Source organism: Leopardus geoffroyi, chromosome C3 (genome assembly GCF_018350155.1).
Source record: "Leopardus geoffroyi isolate Oge1 chromosome C3, O.geoffroyi_Oge1_pat1.0, whole genome shotgun sequence".
NCBI lineage: Eukaryota > Metazoa > Chordata > Mammalia > Carnivora > Felidae > Leopardus > Leopardus geoffroyi.
Window position 1 is genome coordinate 40,447,668 of NC_059338.1, and position 12,470 is coordinate 40,460,137.

Sequence of the window (12,470 nt, forward strand, 5' to 3'; positions counted from 1 at the left end):
CTTCCAAAGTCATTTGGGTTATGGCAGTGCATCATGAAAGTGGCTTAAATGGGAAATAAGCTATGATCAACTCTTCGGATTCATCGGTTTAATACCTCACAGCCAGAAGTTGAGCTAATCACTGGCATGTATTTCATATTTCTCTTTTGTGGTTAACAAAGGAATTACCTCTTTAGGAGAATTCTAAGTACCTGGAATTGGTAGTTGCCAACTGGTAGTTGAGTTGAATTCCCTTTAGGGGAAGGGGCTTTATGCTGGTTCACTGAGTAGAGAGAACACACAGAAGAGAATTTGATGGGGCACCTGGGTGGTTCAGTCAGTTGAACATCAGACTCTTGATTTCACAGGGTCATGAGATCAAGCCCTGCATTGGGCTCCACGCAGAGCGTGGAGCCTGCTTAAGATTCTCTTTACCTTGGTGCACCTGGGTGGCTCAGTCGGTTGTGTCCAACTTCAGCTCAGGTCATGATCTCACAGTTCACGAGTTTGAGACCCTCATCGAGCTTGCTGCTGTCAGTACAGAGCCTGCTTGGGATCCTCTGTCCCCGTCTCTCTGCTCCTCCCCCTCCCACATTCTTGCTCTCAAAAATGAATAAACATTAAGAAAAAAAAAAAAAGATGGTCTCTCCCTCTCCCTCTCCCTCTGCCCCTCTCCCCCACTTTTGTGCTCTCTTTCTCTCTCTTAAATTAAAAAAGAGAATTTGGAGTGCTTCTCGGAAAAGCCTGAGGACCAAAACTAGTATCCCACCTTCAGGCGGCACCGTGTATCTAATGCCTACTCACCTGAGCTATGCCTCACCTGCTGAAAACACCATGTGGAAAATTAGATGCATTTTACGGTATTTTTACATGTTGGCTCAAACCTTAACACCTTTGTGAGGTAGACATCAGGATCCCCACTTTATAGGCTGAGATTAAGAGACACAGGTAGAACTCACATCCAAGTCTGAGGAGACCTTGTTTATAACAATAATGATGAGTCTTACAACAATCTTGCAAGAGTGGGGATTATCCTCATTGGATAAAAGACGAAATAGGCTTTGGGAGTTGAAGTATTTCAGCCCCAGTGTCGTCACCACAGAGCCCAATCTCTTGTGTATGTTGTGTATGTTGTGTATCTCTTGCCCTCTTCTATAGAGGCTGACTGGTCCAGAATAATTCTGATAGCACAAATATTCAAGAGATAGATGTAGTTTTTCTATCTTTTCTGTGCAGTGGAGAATGTCCTTAAGTCTAGGATGATGATATCTGATTTGTGTGACCTCATACTGCATTTTCAAAACTAAAATGAGACTAGAGATCCATTTCAACTTCAGAAAATTGTAACCACTAACTTAATGCATGAACATTATTTAAAATTAAATGCTTTTAGAGAGTCTGTTTTGGAAAACCTTGAAAAATCTAGACATTTTTAAGGCTTTAAATACAAAAGTTTAGTATAATGCAAACATTAACAGTGAAAAGTATCAGAATGCCTGGGCACCCCATGTGACCTTGGGCAAATAACTCACTGTGCCTCAGTTTCCTCTGGTAAAATTGGGAATAACAATAATACCTCTTGAAATTGCCATGATGATTAAGTCAGTCACTTTTTATATGTATGATTTTGCAAATAATAAAATGTTGGTTATTCTGCGTACATATAATTACACAGATAATTTTTTTTTAAATATTGCTGCTTAAATTTGTTAGATAAATCTCTGTCCAACACTACACATTAATGTCAGTTAAAGTTTTCCCATACAAAATTCTCTCCATTCTCAATATCACTAATGCTTATGTTGCAAATGAGTGTAACCACTATAGATTTGTACATATCATTCAGTTACTGATCTTGCAAATTAGTCATCCACTGGTTTTGATTTTTCTTTGGCTCATGAAAAATACCCAAAGAAAACAATTTACTGCAATTTTAATAAAAAATGAGTCGTGTTGAAGTTTATGTATAAATTCATTGTTTAGAACTCAAAATACATTTCCTTACAAAAACAGCATTGCAAAATGTGCCTGGATTCAAGCTCAGAGAGTCCATTTAGCTCATAGTATGTTAAAATGGCAATTATATTTGTTTCAACTATGTAACCTCCACTCCCAACATTGTTTTTCTGGAAATATATATATTTTAAGCATCAGATTACCAGAAATTCATTTTTCTACACCTCAGCCATTTTCCAGTGTGACCCACTCTTCTCTTCCCCCCGATTTTGTGCTAGACGGGAATTGTCCAGTGATCTTGGGAGACAGTAATGGGTGTGTAGATTTCTGTCCACATTTCTAACAGCCACTGCTCCTGGTATGAAAGGGAAAGTGATTGATAGCTTTTAAGTCGGTTCTGACGCTGCAGGCAAGGTCTGTCCTGTGTAATGTTGGTGTATTTACGTGTGTAAATCTAAGTGATTTGTTCTATTGATGTTTTAGAAAATCACAAGGAAACACACATATCCCCAAACTTCATACATTTTTGTTAACTTGCAGCCCACAAAATTCTCGCCGGCTCCCTGCCCGCCCCCCCATACGCCGCCCCCCCATATGCCGCCCCCCCAAAGAACGTGGCTGATGAATAAGATTACTGTCCTTTGTTATTCCTCTCTTTTCTGGGGCACCTTGAGGGTAATGTTTATCTGCATAAAAATACTTTATTTGCCAAATTGAATCCTTGCAGTTCAAATGCCTTATCTCCTATGATATTTAATAAGCCTGTAAAGTGGGTCCTATTTTACCACTCAAGAGACCTAAAGAGGTTATTAAGTTTGTGGGAAAACAAAACTAAGGCTCTGGTCTTGATCCCCAGTCCAAGATTGTCATAGATTATCACCCACCCCCAAGGAGAGAGTAAAAGGATTCTAGAGAGTAAAAGAAGCTAGACACTCGCCTGACAAGTTCTCTTCAGAATGCCACCGGAACCCAACAGGGAAGTTTCCCTCTTTTGTGGCCTAGGACAACTCAGCACCTAAGGAAAAGTGTGCTTATTTAACCTCATTTAACCCTTTGAGGTAGTCAGGGATTTGGCACTGGGGTTTCCAGCAAAACCTGCACTGTTATAATACTAGGGAATTTCTCTTCCGCTTTGGTTTTTCTCCCCCAGTGGTGCATTTGCAAGGAGTCAGGAAAATGGCAGCTTTCCACAGTTACAGACTTTTTAGCGAAACACTGGGATATTCCTGAATTTCAAATGTGAACAGATCCTCTTGGTGTTGAAATCACAGCTGTGTTATCTAACTGAGCATTTGCTGGGCACATGCCCACTCCTTCCTGCTAGACCTTGGGCAGTCCACACGAGGGTGTTATCTGTCCTGAATGCCAGCTGCTTGTTTAATGGCCATATTCTTGGACCTAGGCCAGCAGAGGGTCATGAGGGTGCCCTGTGCTAGCCCACAATGCTTTGTCCCCTGTGTGGTCAGCCTCTATTGTACGCCCACACAACAGGCTGGTGGTCACTTTGCTTGGAATCCTAGATATGTGGGGAAGGAACAAAGGGCCACCACTCTGATTTATAAACAGGTGTATTGAGTGTGGAGACGATTTTCCTTCTGAAACAGCCACAACTCAAAGCAGAGAGGTGAGTTTCATCTTGGCTCTGCCCGGCTAGTTTTTTCAGAGGCTGGGTATTCAATTTATGAGACAGTCAGGGTCTCCCTCCCTCCATGTGGAAATACCACACGAGCGTGGACTTGAATGTATCATAGTTTAATGGCATAGTTGAATTAATAAATGGAGGAAGCCCCTCATCGCTAGAATTTAAAGAATATGTATTCTTATTGAGAAGATTTACTGCAGATTCCACTTCCCAATCTGTTGTTATGAGAGCCAGAAGCCCAAATTAGCAACCTAAATCTTGTTCCAACATGTATCACAAAATTAGATTCTTCCCCCCTTGACGTGGTCACAAACTCTTTTAAGAAGAGAATATGTTGGTTCGGAGGAGTCTCACACTGATTTCCCAAATGTGGCATAGGTTGTAGTCAATGAAGAGTTATTTTTTAAACCAACGTCAGCCAATTTTTTTTCTTAATCCCCAGATAGAAAATTTCTGTAGCTGTGGCAGAGATAGTTGACTGCTTACCCAACTGTTACTTCTTTCTTTCTTGCCTGGAGAACCCCACTTCTGTTCAGATGCTGGGTAGCATTTGCTCAAGAAATATGGCCCCGCCCCCAGGGAAGGAATATAATTAGCATGAGTTAATCTGATGGTGCCCTTCTCTTTTGCCAGGGACTGTTATGATAACCACTCTGCAGGGACCAATTCTGAGGCCGGAAATAAAGCACTTCCCAAACACAAGACTGTCAGATCAGAGAGATGGGTCCTCAATAACTTTGTTAAGCCTTCGAACGGAACTTGTCATGTCAGAAAAAAATGAAAACAAACAAAAACACAGGATTCTTTTAAAGCAACTTCCAGTAGGAAATTCTTTTACTTCACCCACAAGCAAGCTGGTATAATTGCAAAGTCGGTTTTCCGATTTTTTGTTAGTCAACGTCTACACTCGTTACCCTCTCTCTGAGTTTGGCCTGCTACCTGAGCAAGACAACCCTTGGAAATCCATTCACTTAACCATCTTCTGTTCTACAGATCTGTCACAAAAAGCAATTCTGCTAAACTGGTACAGGGCACCTGTCTAAAACCTAAGTTACGTGGGGAACGACATGAAAAAATTACATGGTTTTCTAATGCCTCTTGATGCAAATCTTTGAAGTCCTTCATTATTCTGCCTATGGTGAGTTCCCTAAACATCAGGTGATTTATAATAGCTGTAAGTACAAAATCAAATGACCTGTGGAGTATCCACAACTTCCATTGTAACAACATGGTTTAATTATCTGGATTTTCGTAATCATCTTGAAGATGAAGAAATTGAGATCCTGGAGAAGAAACGGTTTGCTCTGCATCCCACGCTATGTCCTAAGACCTAGATTCCAGCTATTCAGAATGATGCTTTCAAAAATTGAGCACGTGGCCAATTGAATAGTTATTTACACTTTTTTTTTTTCTTTCTAGAAGTGATCATTCATGGCACTGAAAGGAATAGCAAGTTTGGATCACATCAAGAAAATTAGATCTTGTGTTCTGTGCAGACAGAATATTCCCTCCCTTCTGCCTTGGCCTTAAAGACGAGGGGATGTTACTAGGAAGCCCAGTAGGGAAACTATGATTAGGTTGCCAGCTGCACAGAGATGTCTGTGTGTGCATGTTAATGGAATAGCCATGGGGACAGACACCCAGGGCACAAACACCCAGCCTTTGTAGTGACAGGACCAAAGAACCTTAACACCTCCCTCGCCAGGCTTTTTCTGCAAGCCAAAGCTCACTCAAAATGCTGCCTCTTTTTGTACCCTGGGGCTTCTCTTTTAGTAGCTCTCCAACACAACTGTGTATGCCTTTTACACAATTTGGTTTTTAAATGAAAAAAATTGTTTTAGATACGACGTGTCCTCCTTTCTTCTCCCAGAATCCTACTTGAATTCGTTTCCATTTGTGAACACCAGAACAAAATCGGAGGATTAATATCAGCCTTTGCAAATTATTTCCAGGCATTTCCTTTACATAACGGTGGATGGGAGCCCCGCCATGTTACCGGAGAGACAATCAACCACTTGACAGAGAGACTGAGTTTTGGAGAGAAATTTAACCATAAGCTTAGTCTGAGTGTCATACCCAATGAAGATCAGATAGAAATACAGAGGAAGAGTCTCGGGTCATTAGAAAAGCAAAATATCTTTCAGTCAATATAATAATGACAGAGAATTTGGAAAATAGAAACAAATTTTGTTTATAAACCCACCTTGGCTCAAAAATTATTTTTATCTGTAATAGTGATATGGAGAAAACATGGTTTTCTTATGTCACTTTTCATGACATCAGCAAAGAAGAGTTATCAGCCACATACTCATATACTCATCCTATTTAGTTGGTTTTTTACTAGAGTCTTCTCTGGACTTCCCCCCCCCCCCGCCTTTTTTTTGTTAATAAAGTAAAAAGATAAACATTTTTAAAAGGCTTTTGTTTTCTGGGATCACATATTAAATCCTCCCTCTACCTGGTTTCTGGTCTCCAAAATATTTTTTTAAATTGTTGAGGTAAATACCGGGCTTTTTAATGTTTATTTATTTATTTTGAGAGAAGGAGAGGGGGAGAGAGAGAGTGTGTGTGTGAGCAGGAGTAAGGGAGAGGCAGAGAGAATCCCAAGTAGGTTCCACGCCCAGCAAAGCCCCAAGCAGGCTTGATCTCATGACCTGAGCGGATATCAAGAGTTGGTGGCTTAGCTTAACTGGCTGAGCCACCCAGGCGCCCCACCCCTGGGGGTTTTAAGACTGGCTGGCTCAGACACCATCATCATCTCACAGTCATTGACAATGGGTGGATGGTGATGTGTCAGGAAATGCTGACAGATGGACAGTGAGGGAAGGCACAGTGATCAGATGGGAAGAGGCATGGGAGGGAGAGGATTTCAAGGTTGGGGTCTTGGCCCACGGGGGTCAGGCATTTCCTCTGTTGCCATTTCAGCTCAAATGCAGGGAAGACCTGGTCCTGCCCCACAGCTATCCCTGCCGAGGTCCTTACAGCAGGACTGCAAACTCCGGGGCCCCTCCAGGGATCCCCCGCTATTTCACCAACGCCCACCTATTGTCCAGGCATAGTCAAAAAGCCTCAACTTATTTAAAGAAGCTAGTAAAGAACTAGAAGTGGATTCCAACTCCAGCTCTGACTTCATTAACAATTTTAGCTTCTGCCACCACATTTTGGAGCAGGGATGCCTCCAGGATTGACCTGGACTGATGCACGTTCCACCACCCCAGTCCTACTTAATCTTTTAAAAGTTCTTCTATCTATTACCCTCTTCAGTCTGTCTTTATTCTGTTCAACCTCCCATAGGCTGGGAGACCATTAGGAGACAAATCATCAGATGCAGGAGACAGGTAATTGTTGTCACCTTAAAGTCAAATGTATCATTTCTCTCTTTCACCTCCAATGGATTTCTCTCTCGTGTTCCTATTTCCATCCATTTCATTGCTCCTCTGCTGCTTCTGTGGGCAGAACTCCTCTGAATCACCTTGGATTCCACTCTTTTTTCCTCCCTTCCTTCTTCATATAATACCTTGTTTACATGTTTAAGGAGATATTTTGTGTAAAAGCTTTTGTCAGTGACTATTGTTCCCAATGGTCATTCTTCATTCCTTCTTCTTTTGTATTACAGAACTCCAATTTTTGGCTGGGCACTTTATTGCCATTATCAAAAACGTTTTACCTTCATTTCAATGTATAAAACACAGCAGACATCACTGCTTGAATCCCTCATTTTCTGTTCATCAGACATTGCTTTAAATTTTTAACTTTTTACTGCGTATCTTTTTCATGTTCACTCTCTCCAAATACAGCTTGCCAGAAAATTCTGTGTAAACTTGGTAAATCTGGCAAAGTGCCCTGCATGGAGAAAGCTTCGATAAGTAATGGTTGATCAGCTTATAGCTGAATGATTAATTAAAATTAAAAGAAACCCTGAAATACAATTGCTCAGAATCTGAATATAGATTTTTTTCTTCCAATCAGAGAATCAAGAATGTAATTGTGGTCTTTCGGATTTTTATAAAAAAGACGACTCCAGAGTTAAATGAGTTTGATTTTTAAGGCTGCAGTGGCCATGATCACCTCTCAAAACATTTTATTTCACTATACCTCAGAACAAACATTCACTCCAACCAAATTAGATGGCTGATGGTGTCCTAATTCACCCACTACTATTCTTGCTTCTAAACTATTTTTCACCATTCCTTGGGGTCATTCCTGATCCCTAGTTCTACCTAATCCTCCAAAACCAGGGTAAGCACCATCTTTTCTGTGCAGGCTTCTCTGACCACACACCTTGAGTATCACCTTCTTCTGGGAGTGACTAAGTGGCCTGTCATTAGGTTACCACCTCAATCACAAAAATGTAACTTATGCTTATCTGACCATCTTCTGTTCTCATCTGAATTCTGTGACTCTTTGGGGACAGTAGAATATCCTATACCATTTTATACTCCCAGTTCAAACACAGGGCCCAGCCTATAAATACAAATACTTATTGATGATTATTGCCTTGATGACCATTGCCTTCTCTTTTTTATCAGGACACAGAAGGATGAGAAACTGACAGAGATGTATTGATTTCTCAGCCTTAGCCCTGGTTCATACTAAAAACCATCCTCTTGGTTTTGTTTTTGATAAAGCTAGACCAAAGTCTTCTTAGTAAGCAATCAGATGGGTTTGGTGAACATCTTACGCAAAATTCCCATGTGATTAATGTCTGTCCCAGAATCCACAGAGCTATTCCCATTGTCCAAGAGAATGGGAAACAGGAACTTTGCTCCCACTAGTTTGTTAACTATTTACTCCCAGCACAGCTAACTGTCCATCTTTCTTTGAGAGGAATCAAAGCATATGGCTCAAGGATCCAATCACAGGGAAGTTAAGAAATTGAAGCCCAGGAGATTCGTATTCATTTCTCTTCTCTTTTAACAAGATTACCTTATATGACTCTGCAAAGTACAGTAGAACTGAAAGTATCCATTCCTCATACGTTTGAGATTTGTGAAAATGCCTTACATGCTTTAGATGGCCATCTGCTTGCGTTATCCAAGAATAGGTTTCCCAAATGAACTCTGAAAGATCTATAAGGTCTCAGGAGAATAGTTAATCCATGTAAATGTTAAAGTTCCTTTTGTAACATTCCTTTTTTTTTTTTTTGCTTACAAAAAATGTCTTCCCTTTCATCAATGGTACTTTGTAGAAGTACCATTTATAAAGCAATTTTCCCTCAGCTTCAAACCTACCTTCTATATTCACTTTGTGATGTTGCAAGCACTCTGGGACATATTTCTGCTTTGCCATCTGGCTCCCCGATAGGCCGTCCCAGGAATGGGTGTAGGAGGGCACTGGGGAGCTGGAGGAAGAGGGGAACTAGCTTCTTCTCGCTTGCTTACTCTCAGCACTACCCTTAGCCTCACTTCTTGAGTCTGGCAGTGACGGTTTATTTCAGTAGCAGCATCTGGATTCACTTTACAATTTCCCAAAGCGCCTCAGCCTCTTTGTGCTCCCTCAGAACCAGCACCAGCGAGGCCCTTCCCAGGTTTTTCCATTTAATAATTTTTACATCTTCCCTGTTTTCCTTCAGTTTAAGGAATGGTAACTGCTTCTTGCAATCGCGAGGTCTGTGAATCCTTTGTGTTTTTTGGTTTGTTTGTTTCCTCTTCAGTTCTGCAATACCTAGGTAACAATTCTTTATTAAATTCACTCTGTTTAAATAACTGGTGTCATTTCTGTCTCCTGATTGGACCCTGACTGACACAGATCATGTAGGTTGTCTTGTGTTTGGAGGTAATATTTTAAGTAAATTCTTCAATCCATATTTGTTTCATCTTTTAAGATTTCCACCAAAGCTGTCTGAATTAGTGACATGTTCTGAAAACCATATCTCCCCCCTATAATAATCTATTTACCAGTCTTGATGGTAATAGTTCAAGACTTAAAGAAAATTTTACAAATCCCCATTTTCAGCAAGCGTGAGTTGATATTGTTCTGGGTTGCCCTATCCTCCTGCACCCCAGAAAGAGGGGATAACCTGGAACTGGAGTGTCCACCAGCCCCACTCTCGTGACACCTTCCAGATCACAGAAGGGGCAACACAGGACACCATAAGAATCATCATCCCCAGGAAACTGATGATCCTAGACTTTTCTTGCTCTTGGCTGGGGGGTTGGGGGGGGTGGGGGGGAAGAAGCCCCAGTGGGAACAACCAGAACTGATTTAAATATTCTTTTCAACATTGCTCAGCATGAGTGCAATTGTGTTTTAGGGACAGATGCTTTGGCTTGCAGTTGGCTATTCTGAGGTCAGAGGAAAATTTCTCCCTGGAGGACTTCTATGCTCAGAGGTAGTGCTTGTTGTCATTATTCATTGAATAGTTACTTCTGCTTTTCTAGCCGATTTTTCTTTGTCATTACGGAAGAGAGCAGAAGTTTTTAATTTTACTAAAGTCTAATTTTACAATTTTTTTAATTCCATGGATCACGCTTTTGGTGTTGTATCTCAAAGCTCATCGCTAAACTCATTATGATTTTTTCCCCTATGCTTTCTTCTAGAAGTTTTATAGAATTGTGTTTTATCCTTAGGTCTGTGATCCATTTGGAGTCAATTTTTGAGAAAGGTGTAAGGTGTCTAGATTTGTTTTTTGTTTGTTTGTTTTGGTTTGGTTTGGTTTTGCATAGAAACATGCAATTGTTCCAGCCCCATTTGTTGAAAAGACTATCCTTTCTCTACTGAGTTACCTTTGCTCCTTTCTCAAATATTAGCTATGTTTGTATGGGTCTATTTCTGGGCACTTCATTCTGATCCAGGTTCATTCATTTGTCAGCTATTGTTTATTAAGCACCTTCTAGTGAGGGCATTCTGCTTATGCACAAAGAGGAAGACAAAGTCACCGCTCATAGGCAGCTCTCAGAGCTGCCTGATAATCAACACAATAGTTTCCAGTACAGCTTGGTAAATGACACAATGGAAGTACACACAGAGTGCTAAGAGATCCCAGAACACAAGCACATAAAGCATCCTAGCTTTTCTTCCCACCCCTATTATGATTGTTTCCACCAGGGTCCAAGACATGGTCATCTTTTACCTGGATTTTTTTTTAGTTTTTAATTTTTTTTTTTTTTTTACATTTACTTATTTTTGAGAGACAGAGAGGGACAGAGCACAAGTGGCAGAGGGGCAGAAAGAGAATGGGACACAGAATCCGAAGCAGCTCCAGGCTCCGAGCTGTCAGCACAGAGCCCAATGCAGGGCTCGAACTCACGAGCTCATGACCTGAGCAGAAGTCAGATGCTCAACCGACTGAGCCACGCGGGTGCCCCTTACCTGGATTTTTAAAGCCCCCTCCTAACTAAGTTCTCTGATTCTGTGCTTGCCTTTCCTTTAAAAGAAAGAGGAATTGTGTCATTTCTCTGTTCAAAATCTCCAGTGAACTCCCTTCTACCTTAGAGTCAAAGTCACAGTCCTCACATAGCCCTCACGAGCTTTGCGCCAAGTTCTCCTGACCTCATCTCCTATTCTCACCTCATCATTCTGTTCTGGCCTCTCCAGCCTCCTCGCTGATCCTCAGAGGTGCCAGGCACTTGTGTTTCAGGGCTTTGCATCTGCTTGGCTCTCTGCTAGGAATGATCTTGCCAGTTAGCTGCATTCCCCTCTCTTCCCAATTCCTTCAGAGTTGGATACAATCTATACCCTCAGTGCTCATTACCTGCTCAATATTTTACTTCTTCTTTGTCATCTTCGTCTTCTTCATCTTCTTCCTCTTCTTCCTCTCCCTCCTCGTACTACTCCTACTTCTTAAACTGCCTCTCCCAAGTAAATTCCATGAGATTATGGACTGTTGTCTCTCCTCTCCTTTCCTCCTCCTCTTTTTTTCTCCCCTATGATCATAGAATAATGCTCGGAATATATATGAACTTGTCAAATATTTATGGAATGAAGGAACGAAACCATGGAATAAATGGGGACACTTTGGGGGTAATTCTGGTAAACTATCAGCTTCTCAAGGAAAGAGGACCTTATAAAGCCATCATTGATTCCCAGTGTCTGGGCATGAAATACATGCTTAATAAATAAGTAGATTAAAAAAAATAACCCAATATGCTCAACTCCATAGTTGAGAACACTGAGGCACAAAACTTGAAATGATTCTATAAGATCATGCACACTAGGAGAGGCACACACAGCACCCCAAGGCATTTGAGACTGTAGGGATGTGTATATTTTCCTTCCACCTTTATAAAACTGTAATCTCTAAAGCAAGATGAACTGATTGGGTAAAGAGGATTAATTAGAAGACAGGAGGAGGCTTCATGGGTTAGAATATTTCTTGGGGCGCCTGGGTGGCGCAGTCGGTTGAGCGTCCGACTTCAGCCAGGTCACGATCTCGCGGTCCGTGAGTTCGAGCCCCGCGTCGGGCTCTGGGCTGATGGCTCAGAGCCTGGAGCCTGTTTCCGATTCTGTGTCTCCCTCTCTCTCTGCCCCTCCCCCGTTCATGCTCTGTCTCTCTCTGTACCAAAAATAAATAAAAACGTTGAAAAAAAAATTAAAAAAAAAAAAAAAAGAATATTTCTTAGGAGGATTTTGAAAAAAGGAAGCCTCAATTAAAAGGCAAAGTAAGGGGTGCCTGGGTGGCTCAGTTGGTTAAGTGTCAGATTCTTGGTTTCTGCTCGGGTCCTGATCTCACGCTTTGTGAGTTTGAGCCCTGCATCTGGCTCTGCACTGATGGCCCGGAGCCTGCTGGAGATTCTCTCTCTCCCTCTCTCTCTCTCTTCCCCTCCCCTTCTTGTGTTCTCTCTCTTTCTCTCAAAATTAAATAAATAAACTTAAAAAATAATAAACAAATAAAAGGCAAAGTAAGGGATATCTGAGTGGCTCAGTCAATTGACTGCCCAACTCTTGATTTCCG